We start from the raw sequence: 17357 nt of genomic DNA on the forward strand, positions 1-17357 counted from the left end.
TCAAGCTAACACCTTTGAAATCAAGCCGGGCACTATTCAGATGGTGCAGAATTCTGTTTCTTTTGGAGGAGCGGTAACTGAAGACCCCAACATGCACATAAGGAATTTTGTCGAGATCTGCAGCACTTTTAAGTATAATGGCGTGACTGATGAGGCTATCAAGTTGAGGCTCTTCCCATTCTCACTGAGGGATAAGGCTAAAGACTGGTTACATTCTGAACCAGCTGGGTCCATCACTACGTGGCAAGATCTTGCGCAAAAGTTTCTGGTGAAGTTTTATCCAATGGCAAAGACTGCTGCTATGAGGAGTGCTCTTACTCAGTTTACGCAGCAACCTACAGAATCTATGTGCGAGGCTTGGGAACGCTAAAGGAAATGTTGAGAAAATGTCCACATCATGGAATGCCGGATTGGATGGTAATCACTGGTTTTTATAATGGTTTGGGGGCCCAATCTCGGCCCATGCTCGATGCAGCAGCTGGAGGCGCCTTATGGGCTAAAAGCTATACTGAGGCGTATAATCTTATCGAGACGATGGCTGCAAATGAGCATCAAAACCCAACTCAGAGGATGACGTCAGGAAAGGTCGCAGGTATTCTGGAAGTTGATGCAGCCACCGCTATTGCAGCCCAGCTCCAAGCGCTATCAATGAAGGTTGATTCTCTGGCTACGTATGGAGTTAATCAAATAGCTATAGTTTGTGAGCTTTGTGCAGGTTCTCATGCTACGGATCAGTGTTCTCTTGTCAACGAATATGTTCAATATGTGAATAATTATCAGCGACAACAGCAGCCTGTGTCAGCGACCTATCATCCTAACAACAGAAATCATCCAAATTTCAGCTGAGGGAACGAACTAGAAAGTATTCTATATTACTTGCGAACGCGTATACTTGCGTGAATATTAATGAATGATTTCGCCCTAACAACTCTCAAAAGGAACCTGTTTTACAAAAGGACATAAACCTCACAAAATGTTCTTCATTTGTTTTGTTATTTGAGAAAAGAAGGATGTAATAAGCCAAGATCCTCATGCTTATTTAAAACTTTCAGAATTCATGAAGAGGATACTTATGCTTACTAAATCAGAACTGCTACAAGCTATTCTGAGTAATCTCCAAAGAAATGACCAGAACTTCATCTGATAATGGTCTTCACAATAGCTCATCAACCTTGTTATGTCAACCTTAAGGAAGATTTGTTAAGGGAAGCTGTCAAAGGTTCCTACAACAGCAAAGTTAAAAGAGAGTAAAGGTAATTACTCTTGGACATATAGATGAGACTATCAAAAGACTCTTACTTCCTAGATTATGCACACAAGAACCTATGCCTTAATGGGGGCATAGCAACACTATCATCTCCTGATCCATGTTCCACAAGAACCTATACTTTACATAGTATAGCAGACAAGGAAGAATCTCTTGAAAAACATGTGTTAACAGAAGCTCAGAATTCAGACAGTGGAGTAGAGTACACAAGAACCTGGATGTCAAAGCCATACTGCAATTCTTGAATCTCCAGCCACACAAGAACCATTACTTCAAAATGGTGAAGAAGGCACAATCACTGAGGACATTGTGGGAACAGTTGAAACTGATAAAAGATGCAGCTGCATACTAATGTTAAATTAATCAGCTACTTCTTCAGAATCTCACAAGGTATGAAATGTATACCCATTTTTCTGATGAAATGAGTATGATTAGACCTATATGGATCACACCTAATAATATGATCACAGACAACTCTTCTCAGCCACCTCTTAGTTCTATAGGTCAAGCAGCATATGATCCTTTCATGTGAGGATGAGAGAATAGATTAAGAGAAAAAATAGAAAATAAGAGAGGCAGGATCCTTCCTGGCAAAAGGAGAGGTAGATGAGTGTGGCGCCCCAAAACCCGGGGTCAGGAGTCTCGGAAGCCACACCATCTAAACTCTTATAACCACACAAGTCACACTACAATATATAAATACTCACGCTTCACGACCCCACACTTATCACACATACACACTTACAGGTTATTGTCTTGGAAACGAACCATCATAACTAGAGTAATTGTCAACCATCAAGTGATATTTATTACAACCCAAAAGTAATTAATCTTACCGAGGAGTAACCCTTAAGTAAGGCTAGTCCGCCGACCAAATATACGTTTCTTGTTTCTTACCTTACATAAGTCAAACTTATAAATAAGTCGAACTATAAACAACTGAAAACTAATCCAGCTTATTCTGATTACCTGTGGTTGATAAGTGGCATTTTATACCACTTAGAACGTCTTATAATAGCTTAAATTGGTGTCTTAAAATCAATAATTTTGTATATTTGATGCGTTTTTCTAGTGTTTGTGCATTTCAGGGTATTAGTTGCATTTCGGGGGAGAATTCATCAAAAATAAGCCTTGGCATGTGTCTAGCGTTGCAAGAGCGAAGAGAGGAGCAGATTACAGCGAAGAAACGGAGCAAAAATAGACCATTTTCCAGTAGGGGTCTGAGCGTCCGCTCAGCTTGCTGAGCGGCCGCGCAGGAAGCTGAGCGCCCGCTCAGTTATGCTGAGTGGCCGTGCAGGGACGGAAAATCAGATTTATTATTTTAGACTCCTATTTTCGTTTGGCTTCCAACTTCTGAGTAATCTGAGTTTTATGGGACTCCTATATAAGTAGATTTCAGAGACGTTTCACGTGTGTTGGATCGTTGTATTAATCGAGGAGCGAAGGAGATAAGGAAGAAGACCGTTTTAGCACACCTCAACGAAGAGGAAGCATATTTTCTTGTGATTCTTTATTTCATTGTAACGTTGGATGCTAGTTTTCTTTGCTTTGAATCTATTACTCTTGTGACGTACTCTGGTTTAATATAATTAGTTTAGTTATTATTCTTTTGTGTTTGTTTATCATGTTTTTATATGAACCCATGATGACGATAAGTGCTAACATGGGCTAATCGTGATCATGGGGTCGTAACGGATTTACTATGGAATTCTTTAGTTATTTGTTTAATACCTTTGTGTGTGATGATTGTATGATATCTAGTATTGGTTGTGCGTATTCGTCTTATGTGCGTCACGAACATATAAGATAGGGTGTTAATCTCTTGTGAAGCGACGGTGGATCTCGGGATTTAGAACTTGCCATGCTAGCATAGGTTCTTGTACGAGTCTGCATGATTAATGGGTAACTCTAACTATTTTATTCGCCCTGTGTAATCAAAAGGAATAACTTGTTCTTAAATCATTATGTTGTCAATTTCTGTAGACATATAGGGACTCAACATAATTGATGCCTATTCAACTTCTATCTTAATTATGGATGTTTGGTAGAATGGTATTAGTACAATGAAAGTTGGCTTTTATCAGTTTCGTGTTATTCGATTAATATCATCATTGTTGCATGCTAAGGGTAATAACAATGACTATTGAAGGAAGTAGTAATGAAGTTGTATCTCATGAGTGTTTTAATATTGTTAATTCGAAGTGTTAATTAAGTGGTTAATTTTAGTAGTTAATTGTAGTTAATAATTAGTTACTTAAATCTAAGTGTTATTGTCTTAACATTGAGAAATAATCATACATTGGTGAGTGAGTTTAATTGAACATAATTAGTCTGAGTCTCTGTGAGAACGAACTAGAAAGTATTCTATATTACTTGTGAATGCGTATACTTGCGTGAATATTAGCGCGTGTTTTCGCCCTAACAAGTTTTTGGCGCCGCTGCCGGGGACTCGACGTATTTGTTTAGTTTATGTACTTACCATCATTGGTCGTTAGGACTCAGTGATTAAGATATGTTACTTATTGTTTTCGATTGCGTTTCAGGTACTTTAGTGAGCGTTTATGCAAACTCGTTCTCGTACTCGCAAGAGGACTTTAGATACAGCTGAGGAGACAGATGAAGTTCTTGATATTCCGGAGAAGATAGATTTTGAAGATTCGGATTCAGGAAGTGAGCAGAAGGAGCCAGTAATCATGGGTGATCATATTGTTCAGGTAGATCCAGCTCTTATGGACTTTTCTCGGCCTAAAATTGATGACATTCAGTCAAGCAATCTTCATCCGGCCATCCAAGCTAACACCTTTGAAATCAAGTCGGGCACTATTCAGATGGTGCAGAACTCTGTTTCTTTCGGAGGAGCTGCGACTGAAGACCCCAACATGCACATAAGGAATTTTGTCGAGATCTGCAGTATTTTCAAATATAATGGTGTGATTGATGAGGCGATCAAGCTGAGGCTTTTCCCATTCTCACTGAGGGATAAAGCTAAGGACTGGTTACATTCTGAACCAGCTGGGTCCATCACTACTTGGCAAGATCTTGCGCAAAAGTTTCTGGTGAAGTTTTATCCTATGGCAAAGACTGCTGCTATGAGGAGTGCTCTTACTCAGTTTGCGCAGCAACCTACAAAATCTATGTGCGAAGCTTGGGAGCGCTAAAAGGAAATGTTGAGAAAGTGTCCACATCATGGAATGCCCGATTGGATGGTGATCACTGGTTTCTATAATGGTTTAGGGGCCCAATCTCGGCCCATGCTCGATGCAGCAACAGGAGGCGCCTTGTGGGCCAAAAGCTATACTGAGGCTTATAATCTTATTGAGACTATGGCTGCAAATGAGCATCAAAACCCAACTCAAAAATGATGCCTGGGAAGGTAGCAGGTATTCTGGAAGTTGATGCAGCCACCGCTATTGCAGCGCAGCTCCAAGCGCTGTCTATGAAGGTCGATTCTCTAGCTACCTATGGAGTCAATCAAATAGCTATGGTCAGTGAGCTTTGTGTAGGTTCTCATGCTACGGATCAGTGTTCTCTTGTTAATGAATATGTTCAGTATGTGAACAATTATCAGCGACAACAGCAGTCTGTGCCAGCGACCTATCATCCTAACAACAAAAATCATCCAAATTTCAGTTGGGGTAATAATCAGAATGCTATTCAGCCACCATATCAGTAAGGTGTGAGTAAACAGTTCAATCCACCTGGATTCCAGCAACCATAGCAGTATGCTCAAAGGAAATCATATCCTCAACAGGGAGGTGCAGCTGCACCCACTAGTGCTGATTTTGAGGAACTTAAGCTGTTGTGCAAGAGTCAGGCGGTGTCGATCAAGACCTTGGAAAATCAAATCAGTCAAATAGCCAATGCAGTGCTCAATCGTCAACCTGGCACACTTCCCAGTGACATGGAAGTGCCAGGCAGGAAGGAAGTCAAAGAGCAAGTCAAGGCTATTACCTTAAGGTCTGGGAAAGTTGCTGATGCTGAAAAGGAAAAAGAAGGAGAAGCTGAAGTTGGAGATGAAGAAGCTAAGCAAAAGGAGAAAGTGGCGGAACCAAGGAAGACTACTGTTGAACACACTCTGCCTGAAGGTAATACAGGGGAGAAACAGCTCTATCCTCCTCCACCTTTCCCTAAGAGATTGCAACAACAAAAGCTGGATAAGCAGTTCAGTAAGTTTCTGGAGGTGTTCAAGAAACTTCACATCAATATACCTTTCGCTGAGGCTCTGGAGCAAATGCCTAGTTATGCGAAGTTTATGAAGAGTATTCTTTCAAGGAAGGTGAAACTGGATGACCTTAAGACCGTTGCTCTAACGGAAGAATGCAGTGTTGTGCTGCAACAAAAGTTACCTCCAAAGCTTAAAGATCCAGGTAGCTTCACCATTCCTTGCACCATTGGCAAGTTGTCTTTCGACAAGTGCCTTTGCGATTTGGGAGCAAGCATAAATCTGATGTCGTTGTCGATCTTTAAAAAGTTGGATTTGCCTGATCCAAAGCCCACCTACATGTCTCTACAATTGACTAATCGTTCTATTACTTACCCAAGAGGCATAGTGGAGGATGTGCTAGCCAAGGTGGATAAGCTCTTCTTTCCTGCAGACTTTATTATTCTGGATTTCGAGGAAGATAAGAAGATTCCCATAATCTTGGGAAGACCTTTCTTGGCTACTGGTTGTACCTTGATAGATGTGCAGAAAGGTGAACTTACAATGCGGGTGCAGGATCAGGATGTGACATTCAATGTATTCAAAGCAATGAAATTCCCTACAGAAGATGAAGAGTGCTTAAAGGTGGATTTGATTGATTCTGCGGTTACTTCGGAACTCGATCATATGCTAATGTCTGATTCATTAGAAAAGGCCTTAGTGGGGGATTTTGACAGTGATGATGAGGATGGCAATGAGCAATTACAATATCTTAATGCTTCTCCCTGGAGGCGAAAGCTGGACATGCCGTTTGAAGCTCTTGGTACTTCTGACCTCAAAAATGCTGAAGGAAAGCTCAAACTATTAATTGAGGAAGCACCCACTTTGGAGCTTAAGCCATTGCCTGAACACTTGAGGTATGCTTTTTTAGGTGATACATCTACATTACCTGTTATTATTGCATCTGACCGTTCAGGTAGTGAGGAGGATAAACTCTTAAGGATTTTGAGAGAATTCAAATCGGCTATTGGATGGACCATAGCAGACATCAAGGGGATTAGCCCTTCATATTGCATGCATAAGATTCTGCTAGAAGAGGGTAATAAGCCAACTGTTGAGCAACAGCACAGACTTAATCCTATCATGAAAGAGGTGGTGAAGAAAGAAATTCTGAAGTGGATGGATGCAGGAATCATTTATCCTATTTCTGACAGTTCTTGGGTGAGCCCCGTGCAATGTGTGCCTAAGAAAGGGGGTATTACTGTGGTAGCAAATGAGAAAAACGAGCTCATCCCCATTCGAACAGTCACAGGATGGAGAGTATGCATGGACTACTGAAAGTTGAACAAGGCCACGAGGAAGGATCACTTCCCTCTTCTGTTTATTGATCAGATGCTTGACAGGTTGGCTGGTCATGAGTGTTATTGTCTTCTGGATGGCTACTCGGGGTATAATCAGATTTGTATTGCACCAGAGGATCAATAAAAGACTACCTTCACTTGTCCATTTGGCACATTTGCTTTTCGCAGAATTTCGTTTGGGTTATGTGGCGAACCGGCCACTTTTCAGAGATGTATGATGGCTATATTCTCTGACATGATTGGGAATAATGTCGAGGTGTTCATGGATGACTTCTCCGTCTTGGGACATTCGTATGATGAATGTTTGAATAATCTTCGTGCCGTGCTCAAAAGGTGTGTGGAAACTAATTTGGTGCTCAATTGGGAAAAATGTCATTTTATGGTGCGTGAAGGCATTATTCTTGGGCATAAGGTCTCTAGCAAGGGTCTTGAGGTGGATAAAGCCAAGGTGGGAGTCATTGAAAATCTTTCACCACCTATTTCTGTGAAAGAAATCCGTAGTTTTCTTGGTCATGCGGGTTTTTATCGGCGTTTCATCAAGGACTTTTCAAAGATATCTAAGCCGCTGTGCAACTTGCTTGAGAAGGATGTGCCTTTCAAATTTGATGATGAATGTTTGACGGCATTCGAGACTCTTAAGAAGAGTTTAATCACTGCACCAGTTATTACAGCACCGGATTGGACAGAGCCTTTTGAGATGATGTGTGATGCGAGTGATTATGCGGTAGGCGCAGTTCTTGGGCAGTGCAAGAATAATCTCTTTCATGTGGTCTACTATGCTAGCAAGACCTTAAATGGGGCCCAAATGAACTACACCACTATTGAAAAGGAGCTCTTGGCTATAATCTTTGGTTTCGAGAAATTTCGATCTTATCTGCTTAGGACAAAAGTGACAGTATTCACTGATCATGTGGCCATTCGTTATTTGGTTTCCAAGAAGGATTTGAAGCCGAGACTCATTCGTTGGGTGCTCTTACTACAGGAATTTGAGTTAGAGATCAAGGATCGAAAAGGTACTGAGAATCAAGTAGCTGACCATCTCTCTAGATTGGAGAATCCCGAGTCTACTTCACATGATAAGACATTGATCAACGAATCTTTTCTGGATGAGCAGTTGTTCGCAGTACAGGAGGAAGAGCCATGGTTCGCAGATATTATGAATTATCTTGTCAGCAATATAATGCCTCTTAATTTGACCACAGCTCAAAAGAAGAAGTTTTTGCATAAGGTGAAGTGGTATATGTGGGATGAACCGTATTTGTTTAGATAGGGAGCTGACCAGATCATCAGGAGATGTATCCCATTCTGTGAGACGGAGGGGATATTACGAGACTGCCACTCCACAGTTTATGGAGGACACTATGGTGGTGAGAAGATGGCAGCTCGTATTCTGCAAGCAGGTTTTTTCTGGCCTACCTTGTTTAAGGATGCTCATCAGTTTGTTTTAAGGTGTGATCGTTGCCAAAGAGTGGGAAATTTGACGAGAAAGGATGAGATGTCGTTAAACGTGATGCTTGAAGTCGAGGTCTTTGATGTTTGGGGAATCGATTTCATGGGGCCTTTTGTCTCGTCCTGCAACAATCAGTACATCTTGCTGGCAGTCGATTATGTCTCAAAATGGGTAGAAGTCAAAGCTCTACCGACAAATGATGCAAAGGCAGTGTTGAATTTTCTCCATAAGCAGATTTTCACAAGGTTTGGAACACCATGAGTAATCATAAGTGATGAAGGGTCGCATTTCTGCAACCGTAAGTTCATTTCTATGATGCAGCGTTATAATGTGAATCATCGAGTTGCTACTGCCTATCATCCACAAATAAATGGTCAAGCGGAAGTGTCTAACAGAGAGATCAAGCGCATTCTAGAGAAGGTTGTTTGTCCGTCAAGGAAGGATTGGTCTTTAAAGCTCGATAAAGCTGTTTGGGCTTACAGAACAGCATACAAAACTCCACTTGGTATGTCCCCGTTTCAACTGGTGTATGGTAAGGGATGTCATTTACCTGCGGAGCTTGAACATAAGGCCTATTGGGCATTGAAAAAGTTGAACTTGGATCTATATGCAGCTGGAAAGAAGCGAATGCTTCAGCTTAATGAACTTGATGAATTTCGACTCCAAGCGTACGAGAACAACAAAATGTACAAGGAAAAGGTGAAAAGGTGGCACGATACGAAGCTACATCCTAAGTTATTCGTGCTGGGGCAACAAGTTCTCTTATTCAACTCTCGTCTCCGACTTTTTCCTGGGAAGTTGAAATCAAGGTGGTATGGACCTTTTATTGTCAAAACTGTGTTTCCACATGGAGTGGTGGAGATTTTTGAGAATGATCCGGACCAAGCATTCAAGGTTAATGGTCAGCGTTTGAAGCACTACTATGGGGACACGGCAAACCAAGAAGTGGTTAGTGCCGTTTTATTGTCAACTTGAGGAAGGTACGCAACGTCAAGCTAATGACGAAAAAGAAGCGCTTCGTGGAAGGCAACCCATGATTTGTTGTTACAGGAACCCTTAGAAGTTAATAACCTATCCAAAACCACAAAAAAATCAGAAAAACCGGGCTAGAAAAAAAAATTCCCAGTAGCCTCCTGAGCGCCCGCTCAGCTCTGCTGAGCGACCGCACAGGGGTCGGCTGGGAGAAAAAAAAATTTAGTTCAATAAAAATCAGAAAAATAAAAAAACAAAATACAGCCCATAAACCCACGACCTATTCCCCATTATCCCATGATTTCAACCCTTAAACCCACTCCTAATCAAATTCTACCTTAATCCATACCCTATATATACATACACCTATCCCATATATCTCCCATACACTTTCTACACTTCAACTCTCTCCCAAACACAAAAACACAAATCTCAAGCACTTTTATTCAGATTCGATGGCACCCAAGAGAGCAAGGACTATTGATAGCAGCAGCACTGTCCCTACTGCTGATTCTTCGAGGGGTACTGCTGCGAGGCCTCATTTGAATGATAGGGCTGCTGAGGAGGAGTACACTAGGCTTTTAGGGAAGCCGATTCTGAAGGAGAGGGGATTTTTACCATCAGAGAGGGATGGTGAGTTGCTGCCTATGATTGCTGAGAAGGGGTGGATAGCTTTTTGTGAGTCGCCTGAAGCAGTGTCGATGAGCGTGGTTCGCGAGTTCTATGCGAACGCAAAGACCGAGAAGAATGGGTTTTCTGTGGTCCGGGGGATGACGGTTGATTATCACCCAGCGGCGATTCGCCGTGTGATTGGGCAGAGACAGAGGAAGCCCACGGAGGAGAACTGGAACGAGAAGACTACTGAGGATTTTGAATTGGATTTGATTTGTGCTACTCTCTATAGGCCGGGCACAGTATGGACTTTCAAGACTGGAACTAATGAGTATCGTCACTTTCCGGCGATCGCGATGAACAGGTATGCCCGTGTATGGAATGCATTTATTTGTGTTAATATTCTGCCTTGTTCGCATGCACATGAGGTCACAGTTGAGAGAGCACAGTTGTTGTGGGGAATTTTGAATGAGGAGTACTATGTGGACCTTGGTGAGTTCATCTACCAAGGAATTCTGAAGTTTTTGAGGGGAGCTAAGCAAATGAACATCCCCTATACATCCACGGTTACTAAGCTTTGCCGAGCGGTGGGAGTTCAGTGGTCGTCTCATGAGCAGTTGTAGTTGTCGGCCGCTCCTATTGATTCCGGGACTCTGAATGCGATGCAGGAGTGGACCGGTGGTGAGCCCGAGGAGCATGGGCTGGGTTATCATCTTCCAGGAGGGCGTCCAGCACGATGTGCTACTATGGCGAGGCCAAGGCGTGATGAGGCTGGTTCTTCTAGAGCTCAGGAGGGTGCTGGGATGGCTGATGCCCAGTATAGGAGGCTGTCACGGAGGATGGATGCTATGTACGAGACGCAGAGCAGGTTTGCTCAGGAGCTCACCCTTGCGCTAGGGACCGCTTTTCGAGGCCTTGGAGCTGACATCTAGTGGCCAGTTTTTGGTGAGGACTCTGCATATCCGCCTCTTAATACACCACCCACTGAGGGTGATGATGATGATGATCTCTCCGAGTAGGTATACCCTGTGTTCCTTTCTACTACCTTCACTGGGGACAGTGAAGATTTTAAGTTTGGGGGTGGTTGTTAAGGAATTTTTTGTGTGTGTGTCATATAGTTGCATATTCATGATAGTTTAGTTTATATAATTGCATAATTTTTGCCATATAGTTTTTTTTTATTTATAGCTTTATTTGTTTATCATGTCATGTAGCTCATGCATATGCCATGATCCCTTTTGCGATGATTTGCCGACTGATTTATAATGTTGTGCGAGTGTAGTGATAGCATTAAAGTGATGTTGAGTTGTGTAGGTTGATATGCATGCTAGAAACACTTGTATTTTCACTAAGTCTTAGAGAATGCTTAAGGACTAGATTGTTGTTATGGCCTGATTATTTTCGAGGACAATCTATTTATTATGCTTAGAATTTTATAATAGGTTCTTAGTGATAAAGGCATGAAAAGGAAAAAAATGGAGTAAAAAAAATGGAATTCGTTGCTAATTGTGGCTAGGTGTCAAATGGCTAGTAGCCGGCTCGTATGTTTATGCGAGTAGTCTAGGGTTGAGCAAGATGGAGCGAAACGCACTTGCTCAGAAATTTTGAAAAAAAAGAAAAGAAAAAAAAAGAAGAAAAAAGAAGAAAAAAAGTATGAGTTTATACATAATTGATCACGAGTGGGCTCTTTGGTATTCGAGTTATTAAGTTCTTAGGGGACTTTGTGCCTAGTGACCTAAGGCTTTTAGAGTCTGGGATTCGCTAACCTAACGCTCGCTACATGGATACCATTGTATAAGTCTTTTGTGGACCTCACTCATTGCACGGTCAAATAAGCATTATTGCTAAGAATAAAAAGCATGATTTTGTAATAAGCTCCAGGATTCTTGTAGTGTTATAAATGACTTTGTGCCTAGAATTTTTATTCTTTGTATAATCATGTGATTGCCTTGATGATAGTTGAGTCATAATAATTGATCTAGTTTAGAAGTATATATGTTAAGCATCTGCACACACCACGTTTCTGGCTGTATGTTAGTTGCACGATTTGATTGATCTTTAGTCACCTAATTGCATTTGTTGAGATGTCGTAAGTTGGTTGGTTTGGTCGTAGTAAGGGGGATCGCTGCATTTCATATAGATTGCATTCATGCATGTTTTTATTTTATTTTTGAGTCTGTGACGCTTGAGGACAAGCATCGATTTAAAATCGGGGGTGTGATAAGTGGCATTTTATACCACTTAGAACGTCTTATAATAGCTTAAATTGGTGTCTTGAAATCAAGTATTTTGTGTATTTGATGCATTTTTCTAGTGTTTGTACATTTCAGGGTATTAGTTGCATTTCGGGCGAGAATTCATCAAAAATAAGCCTTGGCATGTGTCTAGCATTGCAAGAGGGAAGAGAGGAGCAGATTACAGCGAAGAAACGGAGCAAAAACAGACCATTTTCCAGTAGGGGCCTGAGCGCCCCCTCAGCTATGCTGAGCGGCGGCGCAGGGACGGAAAATCAGATTTATTATTTTAGACTCCTATTTCTGTTTGGCTTCCAACTTCTGAGTAATCTGAGTTTTATGGGACTCCTATATAAGTAGATTTCAGAGACATTTCACGTGTGTTGGATCATTGTATTAATCGAGGAGCGAAGGAGATAAGGAAAAAGACCGTTTTAGCACACCGCAACGAAGAGGAAGCATATTTTCTTGTGATTCTTTTTTTCGTTGTAACGTTGGATGCTAGTTTTCTTTGCTTTGAACCTATTACTCTTGTGACATAGTCTGGTTTAATATAATTAGTTTAGTTATTATTCTTTTGTGTTTATTTATCATGTTTTCATATCAACCCATGATGACGATAAGTGCTAACATGGGCTAATCGTGATCATGGGGTCGTAACGGATTTACTATGGAATTCTTTAGTTAGTTGTTTAATACCTTAGTGTGTGATGATTGTATGATATCTAGTATTGGTTGTGCGTATTCGTCTTATGTGCGTCGTGAACATATAAGATAGGGTGTTAATCTCTTGTGAAGCGACGGTGGATCTCGGGATTTAGAACTTGCCATGCTAGCATAGTTTCTTGTACGAGTCTGCATGATTAGTGGGTAACTCTAACCATTTTATTCGCCCTGTGTAATCAAAAGGAATAACTTGTTCTTAAATCATTATGTTGTCAATTTCTGTAGACATATAGGGACTCAACATAATTGATGCCTATTCAACTTCTATCTTAATTGTGGATGTTTGGTAGAATGGTATTAGTACAATGAAAGTTGGCTTTTATCAGTTTCGTGTTATTCGATTAATATCATCACTGTTGCATGCTAAGAGTAATAACAATAACTATTGAAGGAAGTAGTAATGAAGTTGTGATCTCATGAGTGTTTTAATATTGTTAATTTGAAGTGTTAATTAAGTGGTTAATTTTAGTAGTTAATTGTAGTTAATAATTAGTTACTTAAATCTAAGTGTTATTGTCTTAACATTGAGAAGTAATCATACATTGGTGAGTGAGTTTAATTGAACATAATTAGTCTTTGTCTCTGTGGGAACGAACTAGAAAGTATTCTATATTACTTGCGAACGCGTATACTTGCATGAATATTAGCGCGTGTTTTCGCCCTAACAGTGGTATAGCACCAAACAATCTACGGAACAGCTGGCCATTTCCTACCCGTTTCATGGCTGTGGTTCTTATGGCAGGCATCTTGATTCACTGTTGTGTTGTGTCAATTTAAGAAAACAAGTGTGAGCTATAATGCCCAGCATAATAATGTACAGTATGAAAATGACTGTATGATAACATTGTATATGATAATTATGTTTTATTCGAAAATAGTTTTCCTTGGTGATACACACCTTCTTATGAAAACAATTCTTTAAGGGATTTTAATATCCTGCGAATACCTTAATAGTAATCCCAGCACCTAGGCTTGGGTTACGGTATTGCATCTCAATTCCAATTGGAAGAATTAGGACACTCGTTGGAGCCACCATATACGATGATCAGTCGTAATACGATAATAGTAACCTTTTCTACTAGTAGAAGGACGACACCTTCGTAACCCGGTTATCAACCTTGCCGCATTAGGGCTACGTGTCCCATTTTCGGGTATACACATACTTCATAAGTTCCTGAGTACACTGAGTACCTTCGCTTGCGGTACCTTTGGTAGTCCATCTAGCACACATAGTACCAGAGTCTATCCCTCCCTTGTCCTTTAAAAGAATTCTATCAATCTCGAGAACTCGAACCACATTGAAGTTCCCCAAGCGTTTTGCTTGTTGATAGAAACAGCTTATCTCTCTAAGATATAAGTGTATATATGTATATACGTACTTCCGAGAATTTCGGAGGAAGTACTAAGGATGTGAGTTGACCGTTGTCAAATTATTAATAAGGGGGAAAAGTTTCTCGTTGAAACTATATTCAACATATTAAATAAGTCGGGATAATATTCATCGACGATCTGAAATTATTCGAATGATATTCTGAAATCAGAAAGTATGTTTTAAATCAGGATCTATGATTTTTAAATCAATAATAAACCATTTAAAAAATAATAAATAATTAAATGATAATCGATAAATAATTAAACCTCGAATGGGTTTACTCTCTGAAAGAATATTTAAAATAATATTCCTCAACTAGTTTGTGTCTCCATAATTAATAATCTATATTGATTAATCGGGTTTGAAATAAATAATCGTTGGAGTATACTACTCCCATAATAATGAATAAGTATATAGTATTTATTATTCGAACAATAAAATATAGTTGAGGGAATATGATCGTTGGGAAATCGTTTTAATAAAAGTTTGAGGTGTTTTAATATTTCATAAGTGGACGTTGAGTCCCTTTAAAACGTACTACTATGGACTTATAACCGTCCTATAATATCATCGGAAATGATTTCCGGGTTTTATCTTAAATCCCGACCGACTCTCGGTCTTATATAATACGTCACGCTTAAAGCGAAATAACATTTCACGATATATAATTTATCATACAACATCGCTACATTATGCGAAATTTCAACAACTACGTATCATGGCAAGCATGGTATTTATGCAATGATAGTAAAACAATCCTTTCACAACACAACAGTAAAATGGAGTTGGGTTCGTAAACTTGCATGGGTATCTCGAGGTGGAGGATGCTCTAGGTTCCGCTCGGAAATCTATAACCATAAACACATTTCATTTCGTTAGGTCCCGTTCTAATTTACGGTGCACCCTCTCATCTTATACTACCCTTATTATTCCTTTAAGTCATATTCACATTATTGTCGCTTCATTTTCTTAAGTATCTTGGCTTTATTCTTATTATCGCCGTCGGCTCCGCTTATGGATTCTTATGGTTTCTACTCGCGCGGTCTCGACTCCGAAATTTTTATAAAATTGAGAAATCATTATTTTTACTTGAAATTTTTATGGAAGTTAGGAAACTCAATATTTTACACTCTGTAAAAAATTCATGATTTATGAACACTTTTAAGTCGATCCTTTATATTTTCAAAGTTCGTAATTCGTAGCAGTTTTTGTCGACTTTTACTAAAACGGTCATAACTTTTGATCCGTAAATCGGAATTAAGCGATTCAAGCGCCTAAATGTTCCTTATAACATTTTCTATCCTGAAAAAATGTTATTTTTCAAGAAACTATAGTTTAAAACCTCGGGATTTTCTGCAGAAACTTAAAGTTACGATTCGTTAGTTTTAACGGAGTTACGTTTACGATCGGGGTTTCGTTTACGTCCTAACTCTTAACACAACCACCAACAATCATCATATCATCATCAAAACACAAAATCCTCTCAATAACATCATGTTCTTGAGGCAATAACAACCAACCTTAAATCTACTTAACTTAATCATCAAGATTTCATCAATAACACTCATTACACTAGTTTTACTACCACATACTAAATGGATCTAAAAAATGAATCTTAAATAAAGTTGGGCCAAAGATTTTTACATTTATTGAAAGATTGAGATGTGTTCTTGAGGATGGTGGAGTCTTGGAAGTGCTTGGTATGATTTTTAGAACCTAAAACCACCATTGAAATCAAGAAACCAAAGGGAGGTTACTATTCACACTATTCACTAGTGAGTTTCTTGAATTTATTTCACCCATCAAACCTTGATAAAAAGAGATGAAAGAATTTTCTTACCTTAGTTTAATTTCTAGGAGGCTTGATAATTAATTGGATGATTTTACAAGAGCTAGAACTTGGAGTTTTGAATTTGATTTCTCCTTCTTTTGCATTAGGGCCGAATGGAGCATCAAGGGGGGTATTTATACTCCTCTTGGTTGCTTAGCTTGATTGATTTGCTAGGTAACTTCTAGGAAGATGGGGTGATATCTTGAAATTGATTTTATTCTCCTAGTATAGCATTCTAGGTTGATTCTTGGTTGCAAATTTTAGGGACAAATCTTTGTAACTTGCTAGCTTACAAGCTAACTACAAGGTTTAGCTTCCTTAGCACACTATTTTGCTAGCTAGCTTGGTCATCCTATGGTTAGCTCACTATTTGATGAAGTAACCATGGTTACTTCCTTACCATGGTTTAGTTAGTGCGTTACGTTTATTTAATCATTTACGCATTCGCTCGGTTGCTTAAATGTTTTCGTAATACTTACTCGTAAATGGTTCGTGACGTAATTCCTTTCGTATTCTTTCCTTATATTTTTAATTATCCTACTTGAATAAAATTCGTAGGGTTTTAATCTCGTAATCATATTGTGATTCCCGTAATCCTCGATGAGTCGTAAATACGGTCATTTTTTAAAGTTCGTTTTCTTCGAAAACTAATAGTGTTTACATACACTCATTTGGTACGTATAATCGTAATATCAACTCCGAAACTCATTTTCTCATATATTACATAGTGTGGGCTCAAAAGTTTTTCCCGTCCGTCAAGGTTACTATTCATTTAAACATTTTACAAGGTCTCAAAAATTCGAGTTATTACAATGAGTGTCTGGATTTAGTAATCCTTGTAAGGAAACTCTGACTCTTAAAAGTCATGAGACTAGTGCAGTGAGAAGTAGCGAGACTACTTATTAAAAGAACATAGAGTTTAGGACTTGTTACTAAAAGACTTTTTCTGCAGGTCTGAGTAAATCTCCTATTCTACCTGTTGAAATTACTATAGCTTGAAGCTGCAGATATTGTTCTAAATGAACAGTGGAAAAAGCTTGAACAACATGCATCTAGTTGATTCTTTCCACCTCAAGATAATGTTAAAAAGGGGGAGAACATATCTAAATGCGAAAACAGCTTATGGATGTTGCAAGACAATAATACTCTCTTCTTTATAGGGGGAGAGAAGAGTAAATCTAAATGCACTGGGAAGACTGAGTTCTACATTTAGTTAGAGTTTTGACATCATCAATCAGAACTTGTGCATACTTTCATAATGAACAAGTTGGGGGAGATTGTCATATATAAGTGATGATGTCAAAGATTACTGAAGATAACAATATCATTAGTGGCCCTGGTCAAAGTGTGAAGCATAGCCAAATGGACATCTGATCTAGGGAGAATAATGA

General features: G+C 39.5%; 2 non-coding genes across 2 annotated transcripts; both read right to left on the bottom strand.

Moving 5' to 3' along the window:
- Positions 1-298: 298 nt before the first annotated feature.
- LOC141705579 (small nucleolar RNA R71) lies at positions 299-404 on the bottom strand. The gene has a single exon (XR_012568404.1). It is a non-coding gene; the product is annotated as a small nucleolar RNA R71 (small nucleolar RNA).
- A 3949-nt stretch (positions 405-4353) lies between these two features.
- Positions 4354-4460, bottom strand: LOC141705578 (small nucleolar RNA R71). Its single transcript, XR_012568403.1, has one exon. It is a non-coding gene; the product is annotated as a small nucleolar RNA R71 (small nucleolar RNA).
- Positions 4461-17357: the final 12897 nt, after the last annotated feature.

This window comes from Apium graveolens, unplaced genomic scaffold (assembly GCF_009905375.1).
Source record: "Apium graveolens cultivar Ventura unplaced genomic scaffold, ASM990537v1 ctg906, whole genome shotgun sequence".
Taxonomy (NCBI): Eukaryota; Viridiplantae; Streptophyta; class Magnoliopsida; order Apiales; family Apiaceae; genus Apium; species Apium graveolens.